We start from the raw sequence: 10,286 nt of genomic DNA on the forward strand, positions 1-10,286 counted from the left end.
CTCACAATATCTGATGTTTTTCTTAAAGCCTCAGCTCCTGGCATCCTGTGATTAGGTGAGAATCTTAGCTTTCCTTTAGAAAAAAAAAATGTTTCAGTCCTTCACAACTGCAGAGAAAAACTAAAAAAGTTGACCTAAGTGGACCATAAAGTCTAAGGCCTGGTCTACACTGGGGGGAGGAGGGGAATCGACCTAAGATACGCAACTTCAGCTACGAGAATAGTGTAGCTGAAGTCGACATATCTTAGTTCGACTTACCTCGCGTCCTCATGGTGCGGGGTTGATTGCTGCAGCTCCCCCGTCGACTTTGCTTCCGCCTCTCGCCGAGCTGGAGTTCAGCAGTGGACGGGAGAGCGATTGGGGATCGATTTATCGCATCTACACTACACGTGATAAATCGATCCCTGATAGATCGATCGCTACCCGCCGATCCGGTGGGTAGTGTAGAGGTACCCAAAAAGATCAATAGGTAAATAAAAAGAATCTAATGTTTAGTTTAAAATAACCCTTATGATTTTTAATTCATGATTGTTTGAGGCTTGACTTGTGAATTGTGACTACAGGGGGTTGGGAATACTGCCCCTCTGTAGGCTCCATCAGCTTTGAGAACAAAATGGCTGTTGAAATCTACAAATGGGAAGAGTTTTTAGAAATGTAAAGATGCAGCACATAGAAAACAAAAAGACCTTACAATTCCACCTACCCATCGGCCATCACTTTCCTCTCTGTCACTCTCTATCTTTCCTCCTCACATATATACACACACCAGCCAGCATCCAATCACTCTGGAGACTCTTCTTCTGGGTTATGGATTGGATCAGAACCTTCCTTTTTTTCTCCCCCAGGAGCTGGGAGGCACTTACCCTGTGTTCACTAGTCATTGCTTTTTGTGACTTGCCTGCCTTCAATGAGTCATAGAGTCTAAGGCCAGAAGGGACCATTAGATCATCTAGTATACCTCCTGTATAACACAGGCCATTACATTTCACCAATGAAGAGGAATGTGTGGTGTTTCTCAGAAAGAAACTAAAAATAACATTGTGAAATTCCCTATCCAACAGTTTAATGGTCACTTTATTGACATCTTCTCTAATATAAACTAACTGTAACAGACAGTCTCAGCTTTTTTGTTCTAAAGTTAATTTCCCCTGTGATCAGTCACTTTGCTTAAATTCCTGATACTTCCTTTTATCTCCCTATTTTTGCTTGTTCTCTATATGCAATATCCTTGATTAAATAGGTCATAGAATCATAGAATTAGAAGGGACCTCGAGAGGTCATCTAGTCCAGTCCCCTGCACTCAAGGAGGGACTAAGTATTATCTAGACTATCCCTGACAGGTGTTTGTTCAACCTGCTCTTAAAAATCCCCAATGATGGAGATTCCACCACCTCCCTAGGCAATTTATTCCAATGCTTAACCACTCTGGCAGTTAGGAAGTTTTTTCTAATGTCCAACCTAAACCACCCTTGCTGCAATTTAAGCCCATTGCTTCTTGTCCTATCCTCAGAGGTTAAGAAGAACAATTTTTCTCCCTCCTCCTTGTAACAACCTTTTATATACTTGAAAACTGTTATCAAGTCCCCTTTCAGTCTTCTCTTCTCCAGACTAAACAAACCAATTTTTTCAATCTTCCCTCATAGATCATGTTTTCTAGACCTTCAATAATTTTTGTTGCTCTCCTCTGGACTTTCCCCAGTTTGTCCACATCTTTCCGAAAAGTGGCGCCCAGAACTGGACACAGTTCTCCAATTGAGGCCTAATCAGTGCGGAGTAGAGTGGAAGAATTACTTCTTGTGTCTTGCTCACAATACTCCTGCTAATATATCCCAGAATGATGTTTGCTTTTTTGGCAACATCCTTCCACTGTTGACTCATATTTAGCTTGTGATCCACTATGACTCCCAGATCTGTTTCTGCAGTACTCCTTCCTAGGCAGTCATTTTCCATTTTGTATGTGTGCAACTGATTGTTCCTTCCTAAGTGGGGTACTTTGTATTTGTCCTTATTGAATTTCATCCTACTTACTTCAGACCATTTCTCCAGCTTTTCCAGATCATTTTGAATTTTAATCCTGTCTTCCAAAGCACTTGCAACCCCTCCCAGCTTGGTGTCGTCTGCAAACTTTATAAGTCTACTCTCTATGCCATTATCTAAATCATTGATGAAGATATTGAACAGAACTGGACCCAGAACTGACTCCTGTGATACCCCACTCATTATGCCCTTCCAGCATTACTGTGAACCACTGATAACTACTCTCTGGGACTGGTTTTCCAACTAGGTATGCACCCATCTTGTAATAGCTCCATCTAGGTTGTATTTCCCTAGTTTGTTTATGAGAAGGTCATGCAAGACAGTATCAAAAGCCTTACTAAAGTCAAGATATACCACGTCTACTGCCTCCCCCGTTAGTCTACCTCTAAAAGGAGGGTCATTTGGGAAATAAATCAACTGAGAACAATGCTGACAAGAAAAAAAAATTTCTTGCTCTGAAAAGGTTCTTGGGATATTATATTTGTTATCCCAAATTCAAGATCATTTTCATGTTATTTTCTGTAGTGGAATCCACGCTTAGATCTGATGATAACTGTTCATGCTCATTGTATGATAATCATATTAGCGAAATCCAAATGAGAAAATAAACTATATGGCCAGATTTTGAATGCATCCTCGTATCAGCTGGATTGTAAAATATTTTGCTGCTGTGCATGCGTGCACGAATCCAGTAGCTATGTGACAATGGGAGCAAGGGGTGGGGGTAGAGGGGAACACTATGCATCACATCTTACCCATAATTTTATCAATCTAATTCAGGGGTTGGCAACCTTTCAGAAGTGGTGTGCCGAGTCTTCATTTATTCACTCTAATTTAAGGTTTCGCGTGCCGGAAATACATTTTAATGTTTTTAGAAGGTCTCTTTCTATAAGTCTATAATATATAACTAAACTATTGTTGTATGTAAAGTAAATAAGGTTTTTAAAATGTTTAAGAAACTTCATTTAAAATTAAATTAAAATGCAGAGCCCCCTGGACCGGTGGCCAGGACCCGGGCATTGTTAGCGCCACTGAAAATCAGATCGCGTGCCATAGGTTGCCTATTCCTGATCTAATCTGTCTTTTAAACAAAAAGATTTTTGAGAAGAAGAAAGTTGAGCAGAATGAGAAAACCTGAATACCAACGAGAAATGCAGCACAGCTATAAAAGCTAATAGATCTCTCTACATACCATTTTCATGGGCATACCATCCAGCCCCATGCAAGTGAATGTACTCCTATTAAAGGAGTACATTTAAATGGCACCCAGCATTGGCTTCTAAAGAGGCTTCTACTTTGCATGACATGGTATATAATAAATAAAGACGTATATATAATATGTGACCTGTGCCTGCCAAAATAGGTTGCCATTGCTAATCCCTTGCAAGGCATGTGGGCTATTTTATATTTTATATATATAGTCTGACTGATATGAGCAAAATTCCCTGACACATCCATTGATCCTAATAATATGCTCTTAAACAGCTTATAAAGTGCTTCATTGCAATAAAAAAGGAGATAGTTTTTTCCGGACCTGGTTACTTTTTTTAGACAAATGACATGTTCATAAGATCTTTCATCAACAGAAGCATTAAACAGGTGTTTAACTGAACTCACAGCCTCCTCATTTCAGTCACACAGTACCTTCTTTACTGTACCTTCAGAGGCAGCAGAAATAGTGCATCTTCCAAGCTGCCACACACTTCTTATTGACACCCATTACAAGCATCATCTAAAGAAGAAGTAGGATATGTCTATCATTCAGCCCCTAGACCAGAGCCATTTCTCTTTCAATATTACCTTTCAAATGCCATCTTGGACAACAGCAGGGAATAACGACTGAACCATTCATGGCATGCACCCAGGCAGTGGAGGGCAGTGTACAAGGTGCAGAAAATGTCAGAGAAAAAGTAGGTGAGAGTAGGGCTTGTGGGAGATATAAAGCCAATCCAGAAAAACAGATGGTCATCAGTTAATCAGAGCTAGAATCATGTGAGAGATCACTAGGGATTTACCTGTCAAAGTCATTAATTTGGGGAGTGTTGTTATTTATCAGTTACATAGCTCTGTTGGTGTTCCTTAACTGGGTGATTTATGGGCCCAGTCCCTTAAAGGCCCTCAATCCCCACTGACATCAGAAAGAAGTGTTACATAGAAACCCAATGTGGCAATCCCTTATCTATGTGAATGTTAGTCCTGACACCCAGGCTGGTGACCTCCCCATTAGCTGTAAGCTGGATATGTTTTGTAGATATCAAAATTAATTAATTAGGTAAAGCACCGCAGGTGAAAATGAACAGACACTATTTAGTACCAACTAGTCCAGAAAAGACTCTACAGCATTGGTGGTAGTAATACCATTCGTTGTTGCTATCCGGCTCTGTGAGCAGTAGTGCCCAGATCTACCATTAGAGGCTTTGGCTTAGCATTGAGATCTATATCAATGCCAAACTCCCTCTGTTAGCTGGAATCCCTAGGAGACACAGCAGGCTTCATACTTCCAGTGACAGCAATGCTATTAATGCCAATTAGCCACATTTAGAATAAAAACAAGCATTCAGTGCAGGCTGTTTCTCTAGCCATATTTTGTTTTAAGCAATGGGGGCTCCAAAGCGTACGATTACAGTATTTGTTTAGCATGTATGCTGGGTCACTTACACGAAATGAGACCATTGATCATAAAAATGGTTTTTGACTGGGCCCATCAAGCTGTGCACGTCATTACTGAGTTACCACTTGAGCGTATTACTCTAACCCTTATCCTTCCTTCTCACCCTATTCCCCCGTCGTTTGTTACCATTGCTCAGTGCATGGTATCTCACATTTGCTTGGATACATTTCAGGATAGAAACAATGTCATCGCATATGGGCTCTTCGATGCCTACCACGCTTTTGGGAGACATATATAGTAAATAAATAATAACAGCCTGGCAGCAGCTGTGAGCAATATATCCTATGGTGGCCATTAACATTCAGATACGGTCTCTGCCCTGTCCCCTAGTAAAGGGAGGGAGGAAGATATACACACCCAGGAGAACAATGTTGGAATATTGTAAAAGGATAGAGATTTAATAGGTCTTTTCCATCTCTAACTGCTATGATTCTGGACAATTTATCTTAAACCACCAGTGTTCAGGAAATTCAGAACTAAGGCTGAAATGGCACCTGTCACTCATTTTTGGAAATGATTGCCTATTTACCCTTTTCAAAAAGTGATGTTGCTCATGGATGTGTTGCGTTATGCTGCTCTTTGCCAAGGTTCTATAGCTGACATTAGGGTATGCTTTCCATGTGCTGCCTGGAGATTTAGATACACAACTGCAGTACCATTAGCACTAATAACCTTAAATTTGTGTGACTATGTTCCAACACAAAACAGTCATTATTTATCCCACAATATGTAACACCACCCAGTACTAGATATTCTGCAACACTTAGGAAGTATCAGGTAAATTTAGGGCAAAGTCAAGTTCGGTCCTTTAGCCTGAATTCCTTGGCTCTTGTATATTTAAGACAGTCCCTTATCATTATTTTAACATAGATTTTTTTATGTGTGAATTAACAACTAAATCCATTATGAAAACCCATTTACCAAAGGGCTGACACCAGACAAAGCCTGCGGCAGCTATGGAACTCTGGGATACAACATCTGTTCCATAAAATTTAACTCAGACATTCCAAATCTTTGCCTGTTCATCGCTGCTTTACAGCTTTTCAAACAGCTACTTTTCTCCTCAGGACATGCAAGTTCTGACACAGACCCATGAAGGCCAAATGTCTCCTTTAATTCTCCCAGGCTAAGCCAGTTAAAGGGAGGCTATCAGGATACATGGTGCTTTGACATATTTAAAGGGGGGAAAAACCATTTACCACACTGATTTGTTTCTTAAGGTTTTATTTTCATTGTTTTGTTTATTTGTGTTGAATTTCACATCTATTTAAAGTACTGCATCTACCTTATGAGTCAAACTACTTTATATTTTATGGACCCATCTTAGTAATTTAGCTGATGTGTAAATGCTCTCAATTACTAATTGGTGATGCTTCCCATGACATAACACAAACTGACTCAGAAAGTAGCATATGCTGCTATTACCCCTAATAGATCCACCTCGTCTCAAAGATTTGAGGCCAAAATTACCATTTGGCGTTGCTGCAGATTCAAATATACCTTCTGCCCTGTGTTGAAATTAGAAGAATTTTGTCCATTTGATATATATTGAATTGAAGACCCTGTTTTCACTATTACTGTAGAAGTTTTTACATTCAGTACTTACATTACAGTGACTATTTAGTGGGAGAGGTCAAGGTGTTAAAAGATTTCTGTGTGGGGACTGGTCCAGTTTTGATGTTTTAAAATAGTTATTACTTGGCTCAGACATTACTGTTTGGAAGAACAGCTACTGCCTCTGAGCCTGATTCTGCAAACCCTCTTCACACAATACTCCCATTGATGTCAGTGGCATTTTTGGGCCTGTGGCGATGGCAGGATTAACCCCTGTGTTTGGTGTTATTACTAGGAAAAGTGTTAGAGTACAACATTTTAATACAATATCTGACCCTTTTTTCAGGATCTGTTATTTTGGCTGTTTCAAGCTGGTGAGATGTTGCATGCAGGCTGCTGCCTTCCCAACTTACATTGTTTCCCACTGAGTCCAGTGTAGCACTGGTTTGCAGGATCTTGCAGAACTTATCCTTTTTAGTCTTTTTCTTTGTCCTCCTCATCGGAGTGAGATGTTGTAAGTGTGTGTGTGTGTGTGTGGGGGGGGGGGGGGGGGGGGGGGGGGGGGGGGGTTTGAGTCTATGTGCCTCATAGACTTTAAGGTCAGAAGGGACCAGCATGATCATCTGGTCTGACCTCCTGCACATTGCAGTCCACAGAACCTTCCCCACCCACTCCTGTAAGAGACCCCTAACCTCTGGCTGAATTACTGAAGTCCTCAAATCATGGTTTAAAGACTTCAAGTTACAGAGAATCCACCATTTACACTAGATTAAACCTGAAAGTGACCCATGCCTCATGCTGCAGAGGAAGGGAAAAAACTCCCAGGGTCTCTCCCAATCTGACCCAGGGGAAAATTCCTTCTTGACCCCAAATATGGTGCTCAGTTAGACCCTGAGCGTGTGGGCAAGACCCACCAGCCAGACACCTGGGAAAGAATTATCTGCAGTAACCCAGAGCCCTCTCCATCTAGTGACCCATCACCAGCCATTGGAGATATTTGCTAATAGCAGACGCAGATCAGCTACATGCCTTCATAGGCAGTCCCATCATATCATCCCCTCCATAAACTTATCAAGCTCAGACTTGAAGCCAGTTAGGTTTTTTGCCCCCCACTGCTCCCCTTGAAAGGCTGCTCCAGAACTTCACTCCTCTGATGGTTAGAAACCTTCATCTTATTTCAAGCCTAAACATGTAGATGGCCGGTTTATAGCCATTTGTTCTTCTGTCCACATTGGCGCTTAACTCCTCTCCCTCCATGGTATCCCTCTGATGTATTTATAGAGAGCAATCATATCTCCCCTCAGCCTTTTTTTGGTTAGGCTAAACAAGCCAAGCTCTTTGAGTCTCCTCTCACAAGGTAGGTTTTCCATTCCTTGGATCATCCTAGTAGCCCTTCTCTGCCTCTGTTCCAGTTTGAATTCATCTTTCTTAAACATAGAACACCAGAATTGCACACAGTATTCCAGATGAGGTCTCACCGGTGCCTTGTCTGATGGTATTACACTTCCCTATTTCTACTGGAAATACCTCTCCTGATGTATCCTAGAACTGCATTAACCTTTTTCATAGCTGCATCACATTGGTGACATAGTCATCCTGTGATCAACTAATACACCAAGGTCTTTCTCCTCCTCTGTCACTTCCAACTGATAGGTACTGTGCTTATAGCAAAAATTCTTGTTGTTAGTCCCATTTTTATTACTCTAGTTTACAAGGTTCTCCAGATCATCTTGTATGATACTCTAGTCCTCCTCCGTATTGGCAATACCTCCAAATTTTGTGCCATCCACAAATTTTATTAGCACACTCTCACTTTTTGTGCCAAGGTCAGTTATAAAAATGGTAAATAAGATTGGTCCCAAGACCAATCCCTGAGGTGCTCTACTAGTAACCTCCCTCTAGCTTGACATTTCACCTTTCAGAATGACCCGTTGTAGTCACCTCTTTAACCAGTTCCTTATCCACCTTTCAAGTCTAATATTAATCCCCATCTTCTCCAATTTAACTAATAATTTCCCATGTGGAACTATACCAAATGCATTACTGATATCCAGGTAGATTAAATCTACTGCATTTCCTTTGTCTAAAAAATCAGTTGTCTTCTCAAAGAAGGAGATCAGGTTGGTCTAGCACTATCTACCTTTTGTAAAACCATGTTGTATTTTTATCCCAATTTCCATTCACCTCTATGTCCTTAACTACTTTCCCTTTCAAAATTTGTTCCAAGATCTTGCATACAATTGAGATCAAACTAACAGGTCTGTAGTTTCCTGGATCACTTCCCCCACCCCCTTCTTCAAAATAGGAACTGTATTTGCAATTCTGCAGTCATATGGTACCAACCCCCTTGTTTACAGATTCATTACAGATTACATATTTAAAAATCCTTGCTATTGGGTTTGCAATTTCATGTGCTGGTTCCCAGTGGCTGTTTGAGTTTGACTTCCACCTTGGATGTGGTAATTTCTATCTCCATATCCTCATTCCCATTAGCCGCCCTGCCACTACCGCTAAGCTCTTCATTAGCCTCGTTCAAAACTAAGGCAAAATATTTGTTTAGGTGGTGGGCCATGCTTAGATAATCTTTAATCTCCATCTCATCTTCAGTGGCTAGCAGTACCACTTTTTTTCCCTTGTTTTCTTTTTATTTATATGTCTATAGAAGCTTTTTCTGTTGGTTTTAATTCCCTTTGAAAGGTCCAACTCTGCTTGGCTTTTGGCAGTTCTCAATTTATTCCTACACTTTCTGATCTCTAAGAAGTAGCTTTCCTTGCTGATCCATCCCATCTTCCATTTCTTGTAGGCTTCCTGCTTTCTCTTAATAACTGGTTTGAGATGCTTGCTCATCCAGCGTAATCTGCAACCCTTCCCTACGATTTCCCCCCTCTTGCTTGGGATGCAGGCTTCAGCTAGCTTCTGCAACTTTGACTTAAAGTAATTCCAACCCTCCTCCACATTCAGATCCTTGAGTTCTTCAGTCCATTTCCCTAATTCCCTTAATTTTTAATGTTAGCCCTTTTGAAATCAAGGATCCTAGTTGCAGACCTATTTTTGTTTATCCTTCCATTTAGTTTAAATCAAATTAGCTTATGATCACTCAAACCAAGGTTGTCCCCTACAACCAGTTCTTCGATGAGGTCCTCACTACTCACCAATACCAAATCTAAAATGGCATCACCTCTTGTTGGTTCAGTGACTATCTGGTGAAGAACTCTGTCAGCTATCACATCCAGGAAAATTTGAGCCCTACTATTATTAGTAGCACTTGAGTTGTCCAGTCTATATCTGGGAAGTTAAAATCTCCCATAATCGCAAAATTCCCAGTAGTATATATTTAATTAAAAACATTAAAGAGGTTTCTCTCCATAGCCAAATTGGATCCTGGGGGGTTTGTAGCATACCCAAGCACTAGCCCAGGGGAACCTCTACTAGCTTTCTTCCCCAAACTGATTTTGGCCCAAACAGACTCTGTCATATCCATTCCATCACTTCTAATTTCTTTACAGTCTACCTCATAATTAATATACAATGCTACTCCACCACCTTTGCTGTTATTTCTGTATTTCCTGAACACATACACTTCAGTCCCTGTACTCCAGTTATAACTACTATTCCACCATGTTTCTGTTATCTCTATAATATCTGATTTCACTTTCTGCGCCAGTAGTTCTAGTTCCTCCATTTTGTTACCCAGGTTCCTTGCATTGATGTATAAACATCTTAATTGGTGCTGCTTGGTTTCCTCCACATTCCTCACCCAATTCAGTACAGTCATTCTACTGCCAGTATCGCCTTCCTGACTGTTAGCTTCCTTGGTATCGGCACTATCTTTCCTCTTAATGTCCATTCTCCTACCCACTGCTGTTCATTTCTCCATTGCTGTATCCTTTCTTATTTGATTTTCCTCCCTTTCAGTGTTAGAATCAGGCATAGAGATTACATCTCCCAACCATCTCCCCTGAGTTTCTACTTTAAAGCTCTTTCAATCAGTTGTGCCAACCTCCATCCTAGAATTCAATTTCCC

Source organism: Chrysemys picta, chromosome 2 (assembly GCF_011386835.1).
Source record: "Chrysemys picta bellii isolate R12L10 chromosome 2, ASM1138683v2, whole genome shotgun sequence".
Classification (NCBI taxonomy): domain Eukaryota; kingdom Metazoa; phylum Chordata; order Testudines; family Emydidae; genus Chrysemys; species Chrysemys picta.